Source organism: Delphinus delphis, chromosome 1 (assembly GCF_949987515.2).
Source record: "Delphinus delphis chromosome 1, mDelDel1.2, whole genome shotgun sequence".
Lineage (NCBI taxonomy): Eukaryota > Metazoa > Chordata > Mammalia > Artiodactyla > Delphinidae > Delphinus > Delphinus delphis.
Genome location: NC_082683.1, coordinates 144,981,283 through 145,006,527, shown reverse-complemented (window position 1 = coordinate 145,006,527; position 25,245 = coordinate 144,981,283). Strand labels below are relative to the sequence as shown.

At 44.5% G+C, this 25,245-nt stretch overlaps 1 protein-coding gene across 2 annotated transcripts in view; it reads right to left on the bottom strand.

Moving 5' to 3' along the window:
* LPGAT1 (lysophosphatidylglycerol acyltransferase 1) overlaps positions 1-13,653 on the bottom strand; it is a 125,280-nt gene extending 111,627 nt beyond the window's left edge. The window contains exon 1 of one of the 2 annotated variants that reach the window (XM_059995117.1): positions 12,954-13,653. The gene's annotated coding sequence lies outside the window, so the exon portion shown is untranslated. Of the gene's footprint in view, positions 1-2,248; positions 2,371-12,953 lie in introns of those variants that run through there. The other variant, XM_059995108.2, reaches the window with a different exon arrangement.
* Between the last annotated feature and the right edge of the window lie 11,592 nt (positions 13,654-25,245).

Genomic DNA, 25,245 nt, shown 5'->3' with positions numbered 1-25,245 from the left:
CATGGAGGGACACAGCTCAACCCATAACAATTCCCAAATTACTGAACTGTAGGTTTCCTAACAAAGATACATGGAAGCTGGTGCTGGCCACCTCAGTGAGGTAGAGGCAGGAGACAGCTTATGCTATGCATGAGTCGCTCACAGTTCATAAACCCACTCACTAGGGTCGCTCTCCAGGAGTGAAGCGTTCTACCTGATTCACTTGCTAAAAACAAAACAACAGGGCCCAAATGGAGTCACTTGTGCTGAACCCACGTCACCAAAATAAAACTTAGTACCTACCTAATTGCAATTTCAGCCTCTCCCAGGAATGTAATTTTAAACCAGTCAATCTGGAATTTCCTGGTCAGCAGTAGTGTGGTAATTCCCTCAATAGACCCCTCCCACCCCCCAAAGAAGGATGTGGTAATCACTCTTTCTTTTGCCTGCCCCCCTCTGTCTATAAAAACGTTCCATTTTGTATGATTCTCAGAGCTCCTTTCTAATCCCTGGATGTGATGCTGCCCCATTCCTGAATTGCTGGATAAAACCAATTGGGTCCTTAAATTTACTCAGTGAATTTGTTTTTCAGCACACCAAAAAGTCAAATATTTTGATTTTTTGAAGAGGTACCAAAAGATCTAGATTGAATTAGACTTTGATTCCAGGATCAGCCACCTCTTTAACGCTGAGTGACCCTAGAAATTCCTGTAGGTTCATTTCAAGAATAAGCAAGGCCTGGGCCAGCCACTAAAGCAACCGCTGAGAAATGGAACAGAAAGAACAAGAGAGAAAGGATATATTAGGAGGGCTGTGAACCCAAGGAGAAGGAAGTGGAGTGTTGAGGGAAGAGGAAAGAAAAAGGAGGTCAGAGAACTGCAAACTGCCTCCAGTCACCTGAGATTTAAATTGCACTTCCTGGCTGGAGATCAAAGTAACATATGTAAATATGTTTTCAAAGGTTAAAAGTTTTATGCAATTGTAAAGTGTTATTTTCTAAGGCAGAAATACCACGACATTGTACCCTTTGGAAACTGGTACTCTAGGTTTTCTGACAGACTGCTACCTCGTCTTTCCTTCACTTAATTTTTTAGCCACAAATAAAACATTGTAACTCTTCTGTAAGTCACCAGCATCCATCTTCATTGCTTTGAGGAGATTTGTGTTATAATCAGCAAATATGAAAAACTTCCAAGGCACATTAACCTCCGTGCTAACCTAACTGGGAGTGTCAGGTTAAAACACTCCCCTTCCTCCTGAGGTCCCAGCAAACTCTTATTGTAGAAGGCAAGAGAGTTGGAATAAATGTCCCTGACTCTCAAGTTTCATATTTTGCCCCTGGTTTCGCCTAAGACCCTGTGAATAGAAATTCAGCTGAGTTCCAGAGCCTTCCAACCACTGATTCTCAAAACTACCCAAGGCCAACCTGACGGGCCTCAAACAGACCCAAGAAAGCGACTCTTCCCTCTAGTCCTTACGGACAAACTACTTACAAATCCATACACTCCACTTTTTATGTACATCTAGGAGCTACTCTCTAGTAGCTTGATAAGTGAATTATTAAAAGATAATCTAATTTGGAATTCATAAACCAAAATCAATGAGATACTAGTTCTTATTGAGGATTTCTAATTTCTAATTTAGTATCCCACCAAGAAGTCTGGCTTCCAGGGAAAGCTCTGATGGAGCCTCGCCCACACCTGACTGTCTCTAGACCAGTGCTTTGTCATTAGTCTACAGTCAGTATTGCCATATTTGGGTCAAGGTCTTCAATTGCTGCCATTCTTGCTTTAATTATAATTTACTGTTAACTTAGCTTCATCATTATCAAGTTAGTTGCGATTTGGTTAGCCTTAAAGCAACTAGTGTTGCATATTTGCTTCAACTGTATTTTTTGGCCTTTAATTTTCCAGTAATTATACCTAAAGACAATTATGCATTGCAATTTGAATATGAATCATGTATGCCCTAGTTGCTAAAGCACATTGACACTTAATCCCCCCCCAAATATACTTTACAATGGCCCCTCAACAGTATCCCTGAGTTATTTTTCCATTGGGACGTGAGAAAGGATGGGGTTGATTGGCTGTGGGCTATTTTGCCCAGCTTAAAGTGGGCTCAAGGAGGAAAAGAAAAGGTTGAAAACCACTGTCTTACACTTGAGGAATAAACAACTGAATATACAGCACATCTTGCAAATAGCTTATAAGTGGCATGTGCAAACTCGTTCCCCTTGATAGATACCTGGGAAATGAACGTCCACACTTACCTTCTTCCACCCCCTACTCAGCTGCAGGCTTGCTGTGCTTGTAGCAGGAAGCAATGGAGTCTGACGGATCAGGGAGCAGAGCAGCGGTAATGAATGGGAGGGGGTGGGGCTGTTCCGAGCAAAGGTTTCAGAGCAACTGTAAATATGAGAGGCAGGGGCACAAACAACACTGAGCTCTGCAAACAGTGGCCGAAGCTCGCAGCCAGAGGTTTCTGTTCAGGGCTGTGATAAGTGCTGGTTGTACATTAGTAAATGGCAGTGACCATGAAAGCCCAAAGAGACTTTGGAAGACTGGGCATTCACACATTCAGGAATCCCTCTAAGCTGGGTCTGGGCTGACCTCAGGCACAACCGTGGTCTCACACGCTCCCTTTCCTGTGGATCCCACTGAATTTCATTTGTGTCTCTTTTGTAACATTGTGTTCTGTCTTGCTTTATAGTGGTTTATGAAGGTCTAATTCCCTTGCAGACTTCATTTCTTTGGGGGTAGGATCAGGTTTCACCTGTCTTCAGGGGACAGCTTGACAGAATGCCAGCAGTGGAGTTGGGGGATCAGCCTTCTGTTAGAATTGTCTCTATCCTAAGTACTGAAAACCCAACTCAACCTTTCACCCAAAACAAACAACAAACAAACAAACAAAACCCCAAACAAAGAAAAGTATTGATACACAGAGGTATTAATAGTTCACATTATGATTTAATCCAGAGACTCTAAGACTTTCAGATCTCTCTCTCTCATAAACAGATGGAAGGATGGATGGAGAGCTAGACATGGAGAGATAGAGATATATCTCTCAATGTCTCTCTTTTTTCACACACACACTCAATTCTGCTTCTTTCTGTATTGCCCTCATCTTCTCCTACAAATGAGCTTCCTCCATACAAGTGGTGGCAGTGCTTGTAAATAGTTTATCTCATTTCTGCTTAGCAACCCAGAGCGGGGAAGGACTTCTCTTTCTCCGATCAGCATATACAAGTCCAAGGAAGTCTCTGATTGGCCAGATCTGAGTTGCAAGCTTACCCCAGGGAGGGGAGAAGGGTTTTGTGATGGACAGTCCCACCAGAATCTTCTGGTAAAGTGGAGCGAGAAAATTCCCCAGAGGAAAGGGTATTTGTAAATGCTGTTACCAAAAATAAGGATTTGGGGGTTGTGGGTGGGAAGGAAGCGGAAGTTGGGCCCACAAAATAGGAACCATCCATTTCAATGGATGGGATGCCGTAGGTAAGGGGACAGGGCCTTGTACTGAAACAGACATTAAACTGAGCCATCCATTTCCTCCTTCTTTGGGCAGTTCCCAGTCCCTCTGTTCTTGGAGCCTCCTACTTCCTTCCTTAAATACCCTTGTCCCAGCCGCACCTAAAGTCACTTCTGAGACTGTTGGGGAATGGCAGCCAAAGGAAGCTGAAAGGACCCTCCCCTGCTTGACTCTCTCCAGGAGCAGGAGAGAAAATGCTTTTGATCTGGAACAGAAGGAAGGTTCACAGGGAGATCAGAAAGCTGTAGTAGAAAAGAAAGGAAAGCTAGCACTGTGAGGCCATAAGGCCTATTCTCTCGAGTGCCTGAGGAGTTAGGAGCTGGGTCACAGCAAGTCCCATTAGAATTAGTGGCAGGGTTCAGAGATGTGCCATTCAACTGACGTGCAGGGCTGCTGTTCTCTTTCCCCTCCTCTCTTCCCTCCTGCTTTTTCTCTTCGCTGTTTCCACGTTATCAGAGACCTCCAGGCAATGTTCCTTCCCTTGACAGAGGCTCAGCAGGGGGAATGGTGCAGTCCAGAGCTGAGGTGTTGAAGCAGGAAGCAGAGAGTGATTTAACTCGGGCTCTGATGGGCCTGGATGTGTAGGCATAACTGGTTTCAGTCCAGTAACCTGCTCCATGAGGCTTTTCTTGGAGTCAGTGGCCCAGAAGACATCTGCGGAGGAGGATGGTTGACAAACCAGGCTCCTGAGCCCGTAGCAAGTGTGGTCCTGGCAGTGGATTCAGTGCCAGCGGGAACCAGGATCAGGGGGGTGAGGACAACCACACCTGCACAAGGATTTGCGCTGAGTCCTTGTTTGTTTTTTGGTTTTGCCATTGAAATCATATTCCAGTAAGACTGGAGGTGCAGAGAGAAGGAAGTAATATGTGGTTTCCGTAGTTCTTTGGCCATAGCTGGGAGGCCAATTGGCACAAGAGTTTGGGTACAGGAGAAATTCAGTGACGGGAGTTTAAGAACCACCCGCAGGGCAGTTGTGATGCATAGGAAAGAGAATGGGACGTGGCGTCAGCAGATCTGAAGTTAAAGCCTGACTCAACTGCTCATTCACTATGTGATCTTGGACAGGTTACTCTGCTCCTCTGTGCCTCAGTTTCCTCAACAGAAAGAGTCAAGACAATAATACTTCACAGGGTCATTGTCAGCATGAAAAGAGCAAATACTGTAACATGGCATTCCATTTTTGGGGGTCTATTACCCTCCTCAGGAAGCTGTAGGGTATAATTGTTAAGAGCTCAGACTCTGGAATTTGACAGAACTGAGTTCAAATCCCCGTTTAAAATTACAAATAGCTATTTATGTATGAAACAATGAGATGTCTGGGATTTGCTTCAAAATAGTGCAGGAAGGGGAGAGTCAGTGGGGATGTTGTGGAATGAGACTGGCCATGAGTTAACAATGGCTGAAACTGGGTGATGGATATATGGGGTTTATTAGACCAATCTGCGTACGTTGTATATACGGGCAGTCCTCACTTTGCATGGTTCTGATATGCATGGATTGCAGTTACCATGGTTTAGTTAAATAGCACCAGTCTCCCCGCAACACAGCTCAAATTTCACTGACCACACGATATTAACTGTGAATAATTGCATAAAGTACACACTTTAGTGCACAAACTACTGCATAAAAAGCAGGTGCCCATTATCATCAGCCATCTGTCACAACACTTCTTTCAAAGTCTGTCTTTGGTTATTGGTCACTGCCCATCTGTTGTTAAGTTTACACACAGACACAAAGCATGTGCTGAGTTGCCTCTTTGTCTCCTAGTGATAAACCTGTGACATTTTACAAAAATGGATAATCAAAAAGAGAGATTTGGCCAACAGAAATGAAAATGCACCAAAGAAATGAACAGTGATGACGCTGAAAATGAAATTAGAGCTTATCTACAGGTGAACTTGTAGATAAATAGCCGACTGTGGGGAGATCGACATTGACGCCATTCAAGGCTATGGACACAGCCAGAGGAGTCAGTGAAGGCAAACTCCGGGAAAACAGTGGTTGTGACGAAAAGATGATATTCCAGAGAAAGTGACACCTGGAAAAACCTTCACATTGAAGGTACTCTTGGAGGTGCTTCACAACACGGAAAGCTCAAAGGACAAAGTGTTGGAAGGTGATCTACACTTAGAAAGAGCATGACAATTCACCAAGGCATAGAAAATATGCTTAGTCGTTGTGTGACTTGAAGGCAAGCACTGTTCAAACTACTCTTGATACACTTCTTACAAAGAAATAAACACCTTCCTTTTCAAAGTGTCTAATGTTTTAAATTACAGTGTACTAAATAAATATTAGCTTTACTCTTTTTTTCATCTCCCTATGTATTTACAATGGACAGTAAGGGAAATTTTAATGTTCTGACAAAAATGTTTGAAGGTCACACATGAACTGTAATTTTTTCATTGTTTATTAAGATTGCTTTGCGTGCTTTCAGCTTACACAACCATTTTCACAATCCTGCGCTACTGTTGAAAGTTTCCATTTTGACATTTTCAATACTGAATAGTTTTTTTTTCTAATCTCCATTCAACCACTTTCTTATGAAAATTATTTAATCTTCCCGTGTCTCAATTTCCTCACCTGTCAAATGGGGATAACAGTAGCATTCATTTTGCTAATCGTTGTGAAGATTTAACAAGTCAATGCCTGTCGAGTACTCAGCAGAGTGACATAAATAAAAGATTCAGTGAACAGTGGCTGCTATTATATTTACAGATCTGGACCAGAGGGAGATAGAAGACACTGAAAGGTCACAGAGTATCACTGTGTTATAATAATCATCGTCTACCATTAGATGCCTCACAGCAATTCTTGTTTGCATACTTCCTTAAAATGCTGCCTTCTGCTACATGGAGGTATTTCAGCACAACTTTTTCTCAAGGAGCCTCCAAATCTGGATAAAGACACAGTGATGTAGCTCAGTGTTTCTCCACTTCTTTTTTTTTTTTCACTATTACCATCCCCCTCCTGCCCCACGGGAGCCTTTTTAGACATCTTTCCCCTAATCTACATCCCGTGAAATATTAATAGCATAGCTATACTGTATATTCATGTGTTCATGTACTATAAGTGTATTTGTGCTTTACAAAGAAAAGGAATAAAGTCCTACCCCAACCAATATTTTACCCTCTTGGGAGGATATCATTGCTATTGAGAATAATAGCATGATAGCATGATGTAGATGAAAATGTAACAGACATGTTGATTGCCTATCCAATGTCCTTATTGCCATCTTCATCTTCCTACGACTTCCTACGACTACCCCACCCATCCATCCCCAACCCACTGCTTTCCCCTTTCCAAGGGAACCCTGATATTTTATTTATGTCTGTATGTATGTATGTCAATCCACTGTCATGCATGTGGTCATGTACTTCACTAAGCCAATTAGGTAATCCCGTTCTCTTTGCTAGTGATTTCACTAGTGATTGGTTAGGAATGGGTGTGTGATACAACTCTGGGCAACGAGATGTGAGGGCAAGTCTGCCAGGTGGCTTTGGGGAAAGGTTCCTTCATGACGAAAAATGGACACACCAGAAGAGATGGTCTAACATTTTCCCTTGGAAGTTGGCAGGTTTAGATGAGTTACTTAAACTCTGACAGCTAGCTACGTTTTGCCCATCTGATGAATTAGCTTAAGAACCCAACTGACATGCTGAAGATACAGAATGAATGGAAATAACCAAGGTTCTTGATGACATGGAGTTGCTGAAGTAATCAATCCTGGAGCTGCCCTACCTTGAGACTTCTTGTTATAGGAGATAATACTTTTTCTTTTTTCTTTGGCTTGCTGAGTCACTGTTTTTAGATACTTGTAGCCAAAAAGATCCCAGTGATGTTGGGGGGAAAAAAGAGCTATGACAACAAAATAATTTTGAACAAATGTATTACTAAAAAGTCAAGGTAGGGCTTCCCTGGTGGCGCAGTGGTTGAGAGTCCGCCTGTCGATGCAGGGGACGTGGGTTCGTGTCCCGGTCCGGGAGGATCCCACATGCCGCGAAGCGGCTGGGCGCATGAGCCACGGCCGCTGAGCCTGCGCGTCCGGGGCCTGTGCTCCGCAACGGGAGAGGCCACAGCAGTGAGAGGCCCGCGTACCGCAAAAAAAAAGTCAAGGTATCCACATAAATTGCATTTGGAGACAAGATTGGAAACACATTCCTGAATAACCTTATCCACGTTCATAGCTCCAGCACCCAGACCCCTGAAGTATCTGCGTTTGAACCCTATTCACCCATTAATCACGTGGATGGCCTTGGTAGATTACTCTTTTGAGTGTCAGTTTCCTTCTTAGTAAAACTGAGACAAGAATACCTGTACTGGATTGTGAGAATCAAAAGAAATAATACCAACGAAGTATTTAGAACAGGTATGGCATATATATTTAATATAAAATAATATATAATAAAATTTACATGTAATATATATATTTAATAAAAGGTAACTCTTATTATCATCATTTCCTTTACGCTGATGGCTTCCAACACAACCTCTCCATCTCTGTCTGTTCCCAAATTTTCTCTGGATATTCTCACTTGGATATCTCAATGTTACTATAAATCTAACTAATTTCCTGCCTCCTTCCTCTAAACCACACTTCCCTTCCTGTGCTCTGGATCCAACACTCTTAGCCCAGAATGCATTTCTACTTCAGCATCCTTAAAAAAATGTATCTGTGTGGACCCAGCACCTTGATCCCTCAGGCGTTATAAACGGTCTTCTCTAGTCTCCCAAAGCATTTTGTGTCTCTCATGTCGTTTTTCATTATAAGTAGATTATAAACCTGTCTTCCCCAACTCTAAGCTTCTTGCAGACTGAGGCTATAATAGGGAGATGGCACAGCATCCTTTCTGCCATTCCCTGCCAGTACCCTGATTTTTACTCAAGTATTTACTCTCTGGTCTATTAGATTTGGGGAAAGATAACTCCTACCCTCCAGCTAAAGAGGTAGGTTTTTATTGCCTAGATGTAATCCCATCCTGCCTGTCAAGGCAATTAGCTTAGGCCTGGGTTTCTGAATCAGTCAATGCCTGACATTTCTTTCCACATGGGGATTGGTTTTGAAAGGAATATGTGACCTAGTCTGACCAGTGGCAAATGAGGTGAACTTTGCTAGGTAATTCTGGGAAAGCAGGGTCTATGCTTTTAACAGTGAAACTTCATAAAAGCTTTCCTCTCTTTTGTAAATCCTGGTATCTAGAAGAGCCATTTATCACAATGTGGGAAGCCAACCCGAAGAGGAGGCCCATGCACAGAGGGGAGATGAGCTGGGCGCCACCCAGTTAATTCATCCCTGAAGCCTGCCCTACCTCTCAACTTCCATTTACATGAGCCAAAAAACTTATTTATTAAATTGAAGTAACTTGTAGTAGGAAGAGTCCTAACGGATACAGGGACTCTATCTTCAACTTTGTATCCACTGTATATCTGTCACATGGCAGGCATTCAATAAATGCTTGTGGGTTGGATGAGCCCATGATTCTAACATGGTTCCCTGCTGGCTCTCTGGATCTTGCCTGCAGAGCAATTTTCTCCACACAAAGCTCCGTCAGCTCCCCTCCTCATCTGAACTTTTGGGAGGAGTGGGTTGTTTTCTAAAACTGAAACAAAGCATCCTGAAGTGACAGGAAGGTTCATGTCTATCCAGTCCAGCTCTCTTTTGGAAATTCCTGGATGAACACAGGCAAATCTAAACTCATTGACCCTCCTTTTTCTAGACTTTGGACTTCGACCTTTAGATAGCAATTGTGGTTATCATTTCAACATACTTTCATGAAGTTTTAAGCTTATTACTTCCTGGGGATAACATTGGAATCACATAACTTAATCAATAAGCAATCTACAAGTCACATTTTAGGGTGGATTATTGTTATTAAGTATTCAATCACCAAATATTTGAGATGCAAAGTCCCATGGAATGATATAATTTCTAAGAAGTTTTCTGTTGTTTATTTTCTTCATTTCTGGATGTAGATTATTAAGAGCTGTATTGTCAGTTAGTATTTCTTTCTTTTTTTTTTTTTTTTTGCTGTACGCGGGCCTCTCACTGTTGTGGCCTCTCCCGTTGCGGAGCACAGGCTCCGGAAGCGCAGCCTCAGTGGTCATGGCTCACGGGCCCAGCCGCTCCGCGGCATGTGGGATCTTCCTGGACCGGGGCATGAACCCGTGTCCCCTGCATCGGCAGGCGGACTCTCAACCACTGAGCCACCAGGGAAGCCCACTATTTCTTGATTTGAATATCTTATCCTGTGTCTAATTTCCTCCTGCCCCCATCATTTATTGCTTTAAATGGTACTCCCCTATCTTAGGGACAGCAGATGGGCCAGAGATTGGCAGTGATCCTAAAGCAGACATCCATAAGCTGCTCCGGACCTAGGAGATGGTCTTACATGAGAGTATCATCCAACCACATTGCTTTATATTGTGCTTGGCTAACTAGGTAAATCATCTCTCAGAGATTCTGAACGTGAACCACAGATAGAGAGGGATACATAAAGAGGAATGAAAAAATTAAGCTCAACCACATTAAAATTAAGTACTTCTGTTCATCAAAAGACCAGATAGACAGTGAAAAGATAAGCCATAAAGTGGGAGAAAATATTTGCAACATTAGGTAAGTGATTGTTACATAAAAGAATTCCTAAAACTTAACATGAAAGAGATACACAACCCAAGAGCTCTATCCAAAAATTTTGAATAGGCACCAAAGGGCAAGTCCCAATGGCCAATAAACAATATGAAAAGGTATTTAGCCTCATTAGTCATTGGGAAATGTGAATGAAGCCCCAACAAGACACCATTATATATCCACCAGATTGGCAAAATTAAAATATCTGAAAATAACATAGACAAGGTTATGAAACAAGGGGAACACAAATACACTGCAGGAGGGAGTATAATTGCTACAACTACTCCGAGAGAGTTTGGCATTACTGAGTACCTTATGACTCATCAACTGCACTCCTAAGAACGTACCCCAGAGAAATCTGTCCATAGTGCACCAGGAAACATGTAAAAGAATGTTCAGAACATAATAGGAAAAAAAGCAGAAACAACCTAAATAGCTATACATGATAGAATGGATAGATAAATTATGGTGTATTCTTACAATGAAAGACTATTGGGCAATGAAAATGAATGAGCAAGAGCAATATGCAACAACACGTTTGAGCCAAGCTGGCAGTAAAAGCGTATGGAAGAGATATGGCCATTGTCCTTCATGGCGGATGGCTTTGCCTTCTGGGAGCTCCTTCTTTATCTGTTTCCCCTCTCACAGCATCTGAAGTGAGCTTTGGATTAAGCCTTCTTTGGAGCTATGCAGATTTCACAGCCGGCTTCCTACTGGTGCAAATGTTGGGGTCCAAGGGTTGCTTTCTGCTTTAAACACCTGGAGACTTTTTTTTTTTTTAATGCTTGTAGTTTGAGAATGTAATTGCCTTGAAACTTGAGAAGGCTTCCGTCAGTTCCATAAGCCAGTCACCACTCCCAAGTTCTTCTCCGAACATAGGTCTTTAAGTTGCTTTACTTCTTTGCTTTCTTGATCAACCAGTGATTTTCTCTCTCATTTGAATGATGGCTGCCTTGAGTCCATCTGAAATGACACTTAGTCCCTTTTTTTAAAAAAATTAATTAATTTATTATTTTTGGCTGTGTTGGGTTTTTGTCGCTGTGTGCGGGCTTTCTCTAGGTGCGGCAAGCAGGGGCTACTCTTCGTTGCGGTGTGAGGGTTTCTCATTGCAGTGGCTTCTCTTGCTGCGGAGCACAGGCTCTAGACGTGCGGGCTTCAGTAGCTGTGGCACGCGGGCTCAGTAGTTGTGGCTTGGGGACTCCAGAGTGCAGGCTCAGTAGTTGTGGCGCATGGGCTTAGTTGCTCCGCGGCATGTGGGATCTTCCCAGGCCAGGGCTCGAATCCGTGTCCCCTGCATTGGCAGGCGGATTCTTAACCACTGCACCACTAGGGAAGTCCCAGATCCTTAGTCCCTTAGTCTCATCTTTGGCACAGGCCTGGCTCTTGGTTTGGCTGAGAAGTTTTAATGACCCTTTGAAAAATGCTTTGAACAACCACAATTTTAGCTCTTCTCGTTTGGGGTAAAGAAGAAATTGACGTGTCTGACTCTGTAAAGATCCACGATTCTGGACGTACTCCGCAATCTGGTCACTTCTTGCCTGCGCTTGTTGTAATATCTTACTAAAAAGCAGGAAGGAGCAGCTAGTACACACTGACAATGGAGTTTTATGCAATTACTTCCTTTAGAATTAGGGGTTTAGTAGGCAAGTGGTCTGTCCTTCAAATTATCACAGATGATGAGCTTGTCAAATGTTTTTGCCTCAGCATAACAAGACACTGGCTTTCCAGTAAAAAACATCAATTTCTTATCTCTCCAGTAAAAAACAGTGATACATATTTTGAGTTTTTGTAACGGCAATACCATACTTTTGGAAACAATTTCTATATTAGTTCGGGTAAGGTTACAGATGGGTAACAGAGACCCATCAATAATCCCACACCTTTAAGAAGACAGACGTTTCTTTCTTTCTCAGGTAACAGTCCAGGGTGGCTCTGTTCTGCCTGATCGCTCAGGGATCCAACTTCTATCCAACTTCCTTCGCTCAGGGTTCCAATCCCATATTGTTAAGCCACTTCTCCAACCCCTAGGCCTTGATGTTATCTGCGTAATCAAGGTTCAGTCAGTGCCTTGCCAGGGTCCCAGTGTGTGGGAAGGGGGAAGAGACTGGGGAGGAGACACACCCAGGTGTTAAGTGTAGGCCTGGAAGTGGACCCACTCACATTCCTTTGGAGGAAATTTATTTAGCCTGTTGGCCATATCTAACTTAAAGGAAGGCTGGGAGATGTGACAAGGATAAAAGAAAGAACAGATTTGGGTGGTCCATTCGAGTTATATTACCCCCAAATCTTCAATCTCAAGTCTTCAGTTTACTTGGCAGCTCTGGAAATAAATTAAGACTCAGGTTCTTGGCTATAAAGTCGGAGCTACGTAGAAGACCAAAAATACCAGAAGTTCCCCTTTCATGTATATTATCTATGAAAAAGCCACATAATTTCACAAGCATCTGGCTGAAACAGTGGAACATTGTGATCTTAACAATTTCTAGCAGGCCAGACATAGTAAAAGGAAATTAATTGTGCAAGTCTCATTATAAATTTCACATCTATAAAAATTCACAGCTATGTTCTTCAATAAAAAAGAAGATGAAGAAGAAGAGAAAGAAAGAAAGAAAGGAAGGAAGGAAGGAAGGAAGGAAGGAAGAAGAAAGGAAGAAAGGAAAAGAGAGAGAAAGAAAAAGAAAGGAAGGAAGGAAGAAAGAAAGAAAGAAAGAAAAACCCAGCGCCCTGCCTGGCATAAAGTAGGCACTTAAATGTCAGTTCCTATGCCTTGCGAGTTCCCTTTCAGAGTATTAATTTGTCTCCAGGGGCTGTCCTGGCTTACCTAAGAAAAGACGATGCGATCCAGGATAGTGGAGGGAGTTGATGCAGCCCAGAGAGCCCAGAGACTCAGAGAACAAAGGCAGCAGCACCAAAGTAGCACCTGGGGTTGCCCCCTGGGGAGCGGTACCCTGAACACCGTGAGGCAGTGGCGGCCAATAGAACACACGAACAGCCACTTCTCACTCATCAAGACCTCTCCTGGCTGGCAAGCCTCTTCTCACCTCTCTCCTCTCTAGCCTCATTGACTATCTGCTCAATGAGAGTGTTAAGCCACTCTCTCTGCTTGTAGTGGAAAGGCAACACAGCCTGTCAGGATTGCAGTAGCTGGGGGCAAAGGCAGGGTGTACGTCGTTCAGGGGGAGTTCACCCACTGCACTGTGTGCACCTGCTGCCTGACTAGCGGGAACAGTGTGATCTCCCAGTGGCCACTCGGGTTCTTGTTTGCTCCATTTAGGCCAAGTTGGAAAGTGCAGGAATGTGATGTCATAGATTTTCCTAAGTTTCAGCAGGATAATTAAACAGATGCTTCTACATCTAGATATTTGAGTAAAGTCCTGCCTGGGTTGCCTCGACCAAAGTTCACTCATGTTGACTCTAAAGCCCTGTGTTGGACTATGTCCACTGTCAGGAGGTGCCTGGCCACACAGAAAGGAGGGAAAAGGACAGAACAGTAAAGACATCGCTATCGCAGTGGTTAAGAATCCGCCTGCCAATGCAGGGGACATGGGTTCGAGCCCTGGTCCAGGAAGATTCCACATGCCGCAGAGCAACTAAGCCTGTGTGCCACAACTACTGAGCCTGCGCTCTAGAGCCCATGAGCCACAACTACTGAGCCCGCGTGCTGCAACTACTGAAGCCCACGTGCCTAGAGCCCATGCTCCACAATGAGAGAACCCACTGCAGTGAGAAGCCCACGCACCACAACAAAAGTATAGCCCCCCCTCGCCGCAACTAGAGAAAGCCCACGAGCAGCAACAAAGACCCAACACAGCCAAAAATTAATTAATTAATTATTTTAAAAAAAGACATCGCCATCTAAGAAATTCCCGTGAGAGAATAAGCACTACGATTATTATTCTGAGCTCTGTAAAACAAATACAACACACACACACACACACACACCCACCATGAATTGACACATCAGCTATTTGCAAACCCTTGTGCTAGTTATGAGAAAGAAAGTGGGAGGAAGGCCTTTGCTTTACAGTCCTTCAGGTGGACAAGGAAAAAACGGGGAAGACAGAATCGTCCTAAAAGAAACATTATTCCTGAAATAAAACATAGCATAGTCAGTATGTCAGAATAAAGAGACAGTGAAAGAAATGTGTTTGTTTAATGATTCACTTATTCAAACATTTACTCAATACCAACTATGTGCCATCCATTGCAATAGGCACTAGAGACACAAAAACAAATAGGACACAGAGACGCTGCCCACACAGCTAGAAGCAGGAGGCAGGAAGTCAAGTAAATGAAAGCACAGATATGTATGTCATCAGAGCTTTTGTAGACACGGGTACAAGGGTCAGCTTGATTCTAACCATCTGTGGAGTCTGTGGGCAGAGGTCAAGAGGAGGCTTTCGAGAAGGGGTGGCCAGGGTGACAGCCGTGACAAGTGAGGACGCAGCAGCACGTAGAGAGCAGGCTCAGGGGCTGTGGTGCCAGAGCAGCTGCTATAATCTTAGAAAGCCAAGCTCCCAAAGCAACTTTTTGTTTGGCCATTGACACCTGGGATGCAACAACGATATCAGAAAGGTGCATGTTCCAGGGGAGAATGTGATGTTGGGGAACTAGTGAACCTTATGAATGAGCTGGACTCCTGCTGGGAGCCCCCTGCCCTCATCAGGGCAGCTGGTTATCATACTGCTGACACCTAGCTGGCACAGGAGCCACCCTGATGAAGCAAAGAGCCAGCTGTCCCACTAAGCCTCCTTTCAGGAAATGTTACGCTAAAATTCCCACTCTGGAGCAAACACAAAGGAGCTGGAGGTCCCCATGGTTGAGACTCTGGAGGTAGACAAAAGTAAGCTGGAAGCCTGGCTCCTTCTTTTTTTTTTTTTTTTTTTTGGCCACACCACCTCGTGGCTTGTGGGACCTTAGGTCCCCGACCAGAGATCGAACCCATGCCCCCTACAGTGGAAGCACGGAGCCCTAACCACTGGACCACCAGGGAATTCCTGGAAGCCTGGCTCCTTATTTAGCAGATGGACAAAACACTTGTATTAGTAAGAACTTATTAGCTGTAATAGACACTCAAGCTAGGATAAGTGAAAAAGGTCAATTTAACATAAAGATATAGGGCTGTCTCTTAACACCAGAGGGCAGGAAGGCATCCAGGTCCCAGGGAAGACCAGAACTGGTGGGTGGCTGCCCACCAGGAACCATTCTCCCTGTCTCTGCTTCTCTCTAGGCAACTGTTTCTCTGTCTGTCTGTCTGTCTCTCGCCCTCTCTGTCTCAGCATAGCTGAATATGGCCACCCACAGTGTCCTTGCTTCCATCTTACAGGTCCTACCCCAGGGAAATCCCGTGCTTCTCTTTGGACACAGTTCCAGATGCCTGGGGGAGAGCTCTGACTCAGCTGAGGCCAGGAGTGCAGGGTTCATGCTGAACAGACATCTGCCGGGAGCTAGTTCTGTGGGCAAGGGGCAAGGGTTCTTGTGAGTTGGGCAGGCACCCCGAAGGAGGTCAACCATAGTTTTTCAGGGACTCTAGACCCTGAAGATAATAGTCACGCCTTACCTGGTCATCAAACAGATTTGATGAGTTAATATATGTAAAGCAATTACCATACAGCATGTCCTTAGTAAATGGAGGTGATTATAATTATTATGAGTCAATAAAGAGAGAATGTGATCTATTTTTAGGAAAACCCACTCCAGGAGGCTGGCATGCAGCCTTCTTTCCTCCACCAAAGACGTTCACATTAACATAAAGATGCAGGGCAAGGTCCCTCTTTCTTTGCCTCAGCCCCATCCCTCTCATCTCTCATCTCACAGTTACAACCTAAAGCTCCCATTCCCACTTGCCCCCAAGCTTTCTTTGCTATTACGAACCAATCATTTACTCTTGGGGCCCTTGCCACCCCCGCAGGTAATGGCTGTTCTTAGGAGTGTTAAGTTTATATGGTGATTATTTGTCTTTCTTCTTTATTAAACTTTAGACCTGTGCGCTGAGAGACCACATCCGAGTACCCAGGACGTTGCCATGCATCTAGTGTTCACTTGATAATATTTGTTGATTCATCGTGTTTTCACGTCAAGGGCAATATCCATTTATAGACCCATAAAATGAATCTCAAGAACTCATTTAATTCAGGCCACTGCCTTTAGGCAGGGTAAGGTTTAAATGTCGTGTGTTTTATTTCCACTTTCCTGTAGGCCTACAGGCACAGAACCTGGGATTTGGAAGGGGCCTGGTAGGTCTAGGTCAGGCACCTATGCAAGGTAGGATTCCTGCCCTGAGACATGGGCATCTGGTCTCCACTTGTTACCATCCTAGAAACCTCACTCCAGCTTTATCTTTTACAGTTTAGGGAGTTCTTCTTTGTAGGAAGAATCTCAAATCTACCTCTGTGTCAATTCCATTAAATGTTCCTAATTCTGTAGGACCAGAACTAATGCCTCTGAGACAGGCCTGGGACCTGGGACCCTTTGCTACAGTGCTGCAGTGTTCGCACCTGGACAAAAGTCTCCTTGAGCTACAAAATACAAAGAAACTATAAGGGACTAAAAATAACTGCCGTGCATGCACAGTTGGGGCAAATTCTGGCCAAAAGATACAAAAAAACCCAAAAGACCAACTGCCACTTCTGGAGAGCCAGGAGCAAAAACAGGGGGTCGGGAGCAAAAGCAGGGTACTGCTCATGCCCCCTGCACATAACACCACAAAGGGGTGGGAAAACCTAAGCCGTCCCTCCGGCCCGACCCCTGGACACACCCCTACCCTCACCCCCATGTAAGGAACCAGCTTGTCCCACCTTGGGGAGCAAGCTAGGAAGGGAACCTGTTACTTGTTCTCACTCACCCCTGCTGCAGAAGGGACCCCAGTAAAACCTTGCCTGAATTTCTTGTTTGGCCTCTGATCAAATTTCTATTAAGGAGGCCAAGAACCCTGGGCAGTAACACTTCTTCCCCACGGCAGACTTCCTCGCACACAGAAGGAGGGCCCGGTTCACTCTCTCGTGTCCCCTCTGAGCCTCTTCTCTTCCACCCAAGTGTCCTTAAGTCTTTCTCCACAAGAAATGGTTTACAGACACTTTGTCAACCCTTTGGCACCTTGATATGTTGTGTTTCTCTTTGTTTTCCTTTCTTAGGGTTCAGAAGCCAGCCCATAACACTCAGTGTGGTCTGACTGCTGAGGGGAGTGGGATTGGGACCTTTGTTCTCTATCGAGCGACTGTGATTTTTTTAATACTGTGTAATTTTGAGCTAGCTTTTCTTTCAGTTGGAGAACCATCATAATTCTGGCTCATATTAGTGTTAAAATCATCATACCTTTTTTCAAAAAATGGTAATTATTTTTAAAAAAATAAATGTAATATACATCATCATGGAAAATTCAGGGAAACAAAAAAACAAAACATGAAGGGACTAACCACTATATTGTAACCCTTCCCTTTAAAGATAACTATCGTTTACATTTTGGTATATACTCTTCTAGACATCATTTTCTATGTATAACACATACACACAGTTTTACAAAAGTGGGATTAAACTTCTGTGGCAGATTAAAGACGGCTGCTAATTCTTTGCTACTCTTCTCATTGAAAGATGGCATCTATTTCCTCTCCCCTGCTTCTGGGCTGGACCTGTGACTGTTTTTTTTTTTTTTTGGCCGCACACGGGCCTCCCATTGTTGTGGCCTCTCCCGTTGCGGAGCACAGGCTCCGGACACACAGGCCCAGCGGCCATGGTTCATGGGCCCAGCCGCTCCACGGCATGTGGGATCCTCCCGGACCGGGGCACGAACCCGTGTCCCCTGCATCGGCAGGGGGACTCTCAACCGCTGCACCACCAGGGAAGCCCCTGTGACTGGTTTTAATAGTATTAAATAGTATTTAATACTACTTCCAATAGTATGTGGTGGAAGTAACACAGGGTAACTTCCAAGGCTGGGCCTAAGGAGATCTTGGCTTCTGCCTTCATCTCTTGGAAGACTCTTTTTGGAGGCCAACCATCATATGAGGAAGCATAATAGCCCCCTGGAGAACTGAAGCCGGTGTCTGAGAACACACGGAGCTCCCTCCCAGCTGGTAGCCGGTATCAATGATCAACTGTGCAAATGAGGTCCTTTTGGACCTTCCAGTTATCCCAGAGTCCCAGTCAGGACCAAGCGATACAAAATCCACAGGATCATAAAAAGTCATAAATTGTCATTTGAAACCACTAAGTTTTGGAGTAGTTTGTTACAACAGCAATAGATAGCTGAAAAAATGACACATAATCACAGCAAATGGTAATACAGTGTTTTCTGTGCGCCGGGCATAGTTATAAATTCTTCATACATATTAACTTACAGATCCTCACAATAACCTTATGAAGTAAGTACTATGAGTATATATTATTGTCCCCATTTCACAGATGAGGAAACTGAGACACAGGGGAATAAGAAACTTGCTCAGGGCCACACAGTGAGTGATGGTTCTGGGATTTGAATCCATACAGTCCCTCAGGTTCCAGAGTCTGTGCTCTAAACCATCATATCCCACTGCCTCTCTGCTGCTTCCTCTCGTTTAAGATACATGAACAACTTTCAAGGTCAATAAATATCAATCTACAAAGTCATAATTAAGGGCACGGAGTCAAGTATCCAAAGTATTCGCAATCTATTCTAGTTTTGAAATTCTCTTCATTGGATATATAGCGTGTTAAAGTCGTCAAGCTGTTGATAAAATTTGTTGAATAGAACAGAGTTCAGGAGTGAACCCCCTTAAACCCACCTGAGATGTCCATCCAGAGGGCCATCATTTAGCAATACTCTTTAAGTACAGGTTGTTCAACAAACTGGAATCTGCCCAGGGTTCTATTATCTTAGCCACTGGTTCCCGAGCACGGGCTGGGAGATAGGCCACATAGAAATTGTATAGGCACTTGTTAAAATACAGATTCTTAGGCTTTGCCCCAGACCCTCCAGGAACAGAATCTCTGAAAATGGGGCCCAGGAATCTGCATTCTAATGCCCTCTATATCATTCTGATGACAGCTAGGTTTGGGAACCATTGATTTAATCTCCATTTCTCCTCATCCATATTGATAGCTCTGTCAAATCCCATACCAAATTTCATGTACACTAAGTCTGTGGGAATTTTCTGGTAGTCCTTTGAGAGGTGTCCTAGCTCTGCTGTTAACCAGATACATGATTTCATCTCTGGACTGTTTTTATCTATAAAATGAGGAGATTGGGTTAATTTTCACAGTGGATGCTGTGGTGTGCCCACACATACCTTCTTCAAGACTGAGTCACTCATTCCCTCAACTGTTGGGATGGATGACAGTTCACAGGTGACCCAAGACCATATCTCCCCCAGAAGCATAGCCTGTCCAGGGACTAGTTGATGAGGAAGTATGAAGACGCAGCCCCCTAGCCTCAAGGTGAGCCAGTCCTGAAGAACCCTCCCATAGGGTTGACCTGAGACCTTTGTTACATCTGCACCACAGTTCAATTCATCCCTCTGCCATTTCTACTCCCTTCGGTCACCCATAGGCATGGCTGCCAAGGGCACTCAGTAAACTTCCTGCCCACAATCTCCATCTCAGTCAGCTTCCTAAGGAACTGATTACCACAGTGACCTTCCGCTCCTGATTTGGATTGAAGTGACAGCACAGACTCGCAAGACCTTTTCAAACATCCTGGGCTCTCCGTTCAGATCAAGAAAAGCATTCTCCTTGTCATCCGCCTCCCATTCATTCTTCATTCACGGAACAAACTTTTACTGTACCCCTACTACGTGCCAGGCCCTGAGCTTAGCCTGGGTATTCAGAGACTTTCCTGGATCTCCAATAGTGGAAGGAGAGAAAGCACTTAGGAGCTGAATGGCTCTGCTGTCTCTTTGTCAATACTGTGCTATTTCCCATGCTATAGGACTAGCCCATCTTCTTGCTCTGAACATGACCCAATAGGCCTTTTTTTTGGCCCTGATCGTGGTTGGCAAGGCCCTTCTTTGTAGGGGATTTAACCCTCCTGACGTCATTCTCATGAGTTTGTGTCTCTCTTTGAATTCCCCTCTTAGCTTCTGAGTTTCTCCTCCCAGCTCTAGTAGCCAGGCTGGGCAAGGACCAACATAAATGTTTCATTCGTTCAGGACACTAATGTCTATTTTATGTTTACTGGGCTCGCAGTGGAAAATGTAGGGGAAACAATCTTAAGCCCTTCCAGAAGGGCTGAGGCAGAAGTAAGGGATTAGATTTCAAATGTTCATCCAAGAATCCATCAAGGACTGACATTCTTCAGGCAAAAGTGGAATAAATCAGCTACCCTTGCTGCTGCCACCCCTCTCTTGTCAACTCCAGCCCCTGAGGGCACTCTTCAGCTCCATCCCCACTCCTCTTCATGGATTTGCAGCCTCCCTGCCTACTGGTTCTGCATACTTCCTACTCCCTTTGCTGTCAAACATTTTCATTTTTTACTTGCCTGCGACTGAGTCATAAGACATATTCTCCAGGGATCACCATATTTTATGCTTTTTCTTGTATCATATTGCAACATAAAAAGTTTTGTCCAATGGACATTAAGAAAACAGAGAGCTCTTTTCAGCTCTGCAATCACATCATGCCCAAGGGCTCTTCACTGAAGAGATATAATAATCTAGCACAGGAGCAGAAAGGACCCAAGCCCAACACTCTCATTGTATAGATGAGGAAACCAAGAAAACAGTGAAGTCAAGCAGCTTTCCAAAGGTCACACAGCAGTAATTGCCAGAACAGGAAAAATGGCACCTTCATTCAGTGAGGAAGGAGTCCATGAACGGTACATTTTAGGAAGGGCTCTGCCTGTCAGAGGTGCTAATTTCTGCATACTACCTAGGGGTACTACTCTGATCGATTGTTTATAGAAGTAGACATATCCTTATTAGTCAGGCCTCTTTTACCCGCTACTACTCCACCAGGGGTCAAGACCAAGCCCTCGTTGCCCTTTTTAACTAGATCACGAACAGCATAATCCAGGTTCCAGTCCACTTGGTTCCAGAACTTACAAGTTGTCTGACCTTAAAAACACCATTTAACTGCTGTATCCGTGGTTCTCCAGCCTGGCCTTGCTCCCACACCTGTGGGGCAAGGAAAAGCACACAGGATCTCTGAGGGAGAGAGAGCCCTTTGTACCATGAGTTGTTCTCCCTCCTTCCTGTGCACTGGGATCCTCTATGGAGCTTGAAATTGGAGGAGGGGGTATGGTGGTGGAGCAGGGATGGGGGGGATGAGGGTGGGACCTGGTGACTGGGAAGCTTTTATTTTTTATTTTTGGAGTAAAATTGCTTTACAATGTTGTATTAGTTTCTGCTGTACAGTGAAGTGAATCAGCTGTATGTCTACCTATATCCCCTCCCTCTTGGACCTCCCTCCCATCCCCCTCCATCCCACCCATCTAGGTCGTCACAGAGCACGGAGCTCAGCTCCCTGTGTTATACAGCAGGTTCCCACCATCTGTTTTACTCACGGTAGTGTATTCATGTCAAACCTAATCTCCCAATTCGTCCCACCCTCCCCTTCCCCCCCGTGTCCACAGGTCCATTCTCTATGTCTATGTCTCTATTCCTGCCCTACAAGTAGGTTCACCTGTACCATTTTTCTAGATTCCACATATATGAATTAATATACGATATTTGGTTTTCTCTTTCTGGCTTACTTCACTCTGTATGACAGACTCTAGGTCCATCCACATCTCTACAAATGACCCAATTTCATTCCTTTTTATGACTAATATTCCATTGTATATATGTACAACATCTTCTTTATCCATTCACTTATCGTTGGGCATTTAGGTTGTTCCCATGTCCTGGGTACTGTAAATAGTGCTGCAATGAACACTGGAGTACATGTGTCCTTTTGAATTATGGTTTTCTCAGGGTATATGCCCAGTAGTGGGATTGCTGGGCCATATGGTAGCTCTATTTTTAGTTTTTTAAGGAACCTCCATACTGTTCTCCATAGTGGCTGTATTAATTTACATTCCCACCAACAGTGCAAATGGGTTCCCTTTTCTCCACACCCTCTCCAGCACTTACTGTTTGTAGATTTTTTGATGATGGTCACTCTGACCAGTGTGAGGTGATACCTCATTGTAGTTTTGATTTGCATTTCTCTAATAATTAGTGATGTTGAGCATGTTTTCATGTGCCCCTTGGCCATCTGTACGTCTTCTTTTTATTTAAGCTCCATAAGTGATTTTGATGCACAGTCAAGTGAGGAAACCACTGACAAAGTATAAAAGACAAATAGGAGAGGAGAAATAAATTACACTGTTAGCTAAAAAGAAGTCTTAGAATTATCTGCACATTTTAAACTCTGTTTAGAGTTGATAACTAATTGTCTGTCTTTTTCAGGGCACTCAAAACGCTAATCTCAGGTTCTTTTCCTTCTAGAAAAGATGTATATGACTTCAGTGACATTTCTCTTACCTTGCAGTCTACACACACACCATGAATCATCTCCACCTGCCTCTGTGCTGAAGTCAGATTCTAAGTCAGGTCTTTTATCCTTTGACCACTGAGTAATCACTCTGGCCCCAGTCTGTTCTTTCAGGTCCAGGAAAACAATCTGATTAGGCTCTGGAAAATGGATTCACAGTGGCCCAAATCTCCACAGGTGCTCTATAAACCCGACTGCTAATGTTCAGCTTGGGAATAGCTGTCAGAGTCCTAGCTCTCCTTTTTAAATAACTGAGTGGCCTTGAGCAAATTGCTCAATCTCTAGGTCTCCGAGATGATTATTATTACCTGCTCATCACGCTTTACAAGGTAGTATTTCCTTCCTTATAGCAGTTCTCTTCGGAGTACCAGTGCAGTGTAATCAGAAACTTGCTGCAGTGGCCTTAACATTAAAGAAAATGGGTAGGAATGAGAAGCATAAATTTGAAGAGCATTTCATTGAGCCCCTAAGACACCAAGGTAGACCCTGTTACTTCTGTCTGCCCAGCACCTCCTTCCCCTCTTCTGGGGACAGAGCCTCCTTCCTTGGGGGAACTACTTCTTTCTCCCTCCATATGGTTCCGGGCCGCTGATCCAAGCGCCCTGGACTGTTCCTCTGGGGCCACAGGGGTGGACATGTGACCCCAGCTTAACCGTAACAACAGCCCACTCATCCGGCCACAGCAATTGGTCTGAGGATTCATCTAAGGACCAACTCCCTCCCTCCCCCCTTAAAAAATCAGGGATTTTTCTAAATGAAGCTGGTGGGGAAACTCTTCTTTCTGGTCAAATTGCTATATAACTGTGACACCAGAGCTGCCACATAAGAAGGATGGGAGGATGAGGCCACCATCCAGAGGTGAGGCTGTGAGAGACAGACATGGAAACGAGGAAAGAGAGTATGTTTTATGGTGTTAAGTTCCCTCCGATTAACTCTTTTTTAAAAAATAAATTTATTTATTTATTTATTTTTGGCTGCGTTGGGTCTTCGTTGCTGCACGCGGGCTTTCTCTAGTTGCTGCGAGTGGGAGCTACTCTTCGTTGCGGTGTGTGGCCTTCTCACTGCGGTGGCTTCTCTTGTTGTGGAGCACGGGCTCTAGGCGTACGGGCTTCAGTAGTTGTGGCACACGGGCTCAGTAGTTGTGGCTCACGGGCTCAGTAGTTGTGGCTCACGGGCTCTAGAGCGCAGGCTTGGTAGCTGTGGCGCATGGGCTTAGTTGCTCCACGGCATGTGGGATCTTTCCGGACCAGGGCTCGAACCCGTGACCCCTGCATTGGCAGGCGGATTCTTAGCCACAGGGCCAGCAGGGAAGTCCCCCTCTGATTAATTCTAAATCCAAAGAATTCTTTGGATTCTTTGAGCTACCCCAATATTTCCACCCCCCAAAGCCTCTTTTTCACTTAAGCCAGTTTTAGAATTTCTGTCACTTGCAACCCAGAGTCTTGATGAACAGAAATACTCTGACAGCTTTCCTCTCTACCACACACTTTTTGAGACTTCAAAAATGTGAGGCTCTGTGTATCGGTGAGCTGAGTGTGCTGTTGTCTTTCCTAGATCAGCGTTGGAAGGTTCTGGTGTAATATTTCCCAGCACCCCCTTCTCTGTGAGAAGTTGGCCAAGAGGGAAGTTGCATGTGGGTGGTGGCGGTGAAACAGCAGCCATCACGCTCTGAAGGCCACTGTTGGCTGGAGCTGGTGAGGGACACACCAAGAGGCAGCCAGGCTCGTGTGTGTCCCTGCTCTTCCCCGCTCCTCTGTGACTGCCGGCCCTGCTGACCAACAGTGATGCCCCCATATACCATGAGATGCTTTGCTGCAAACTCACAGAGGCAGTAGCTACAAAGAGCCACGTCCTTCCAAAGATTGCACCCCAGCCCCTTGGTGGCCCCAGTCCAGCAGCCAGCCCTGCCTTGCTCTTCCTTGTAAGTTCTGCTTTGTTCACCCGCACAATGGCTGGTGAATGACTTTTCGGTGATCCTTCACCGAACTTTCAGAAGAAAGAAAGAACTTTCAGTTCTTTACTTGCCCAGCTCCTCCCACAATTGTGTATGATCTAATTCTTATAGTATTAATAAATTCCTTATTCCATAAGACTCATAGTGGTTCTGCTTCCATAACTTAACCCTAAGACAAATGTCATTGGGTGAACCCTAAGGAGCTCCCCGCTTCCTTTCTTTGCTTCAAGCCCACACCTAGTCCTCCCGTCTCCGTGGTGCTGCTCCCCTCTGGTTGCTCATCTTTCCACACCTCCATGTGTTCATGGGAAGATCTGATCCTGTTCCTGCTCATCTTACCATTGTGTTATTTGCTGTCTCAAGCTACTCTTGCCTGTGGCCTCTGCCTGCTTCACTTTTACACTATTTCCTACTCTCCAGTTCAATCACAAGACTGTCTGGCAGGTGGCCTGGAGATTTAACACAGACTGGCATCCAGCTAAGGCGAAAGCCAGGACGGCCTGCCCAGAGCCTCCCCCTACTGATTTCCAGTTAGGAAATGTCATCAGAGAAGGAAATAAATACCTTCAATGAGAACTTAATGGACACTCTGTGTTGCCCACAGATGCCAAAAAAAATATTTTAAAAAATGAATTAACATAGCAGAAACTATTTGATGTGAAAATTATCAGGGAATATTTAAAAAATCAACATGGTATGCTGTTGGCCCATCGAA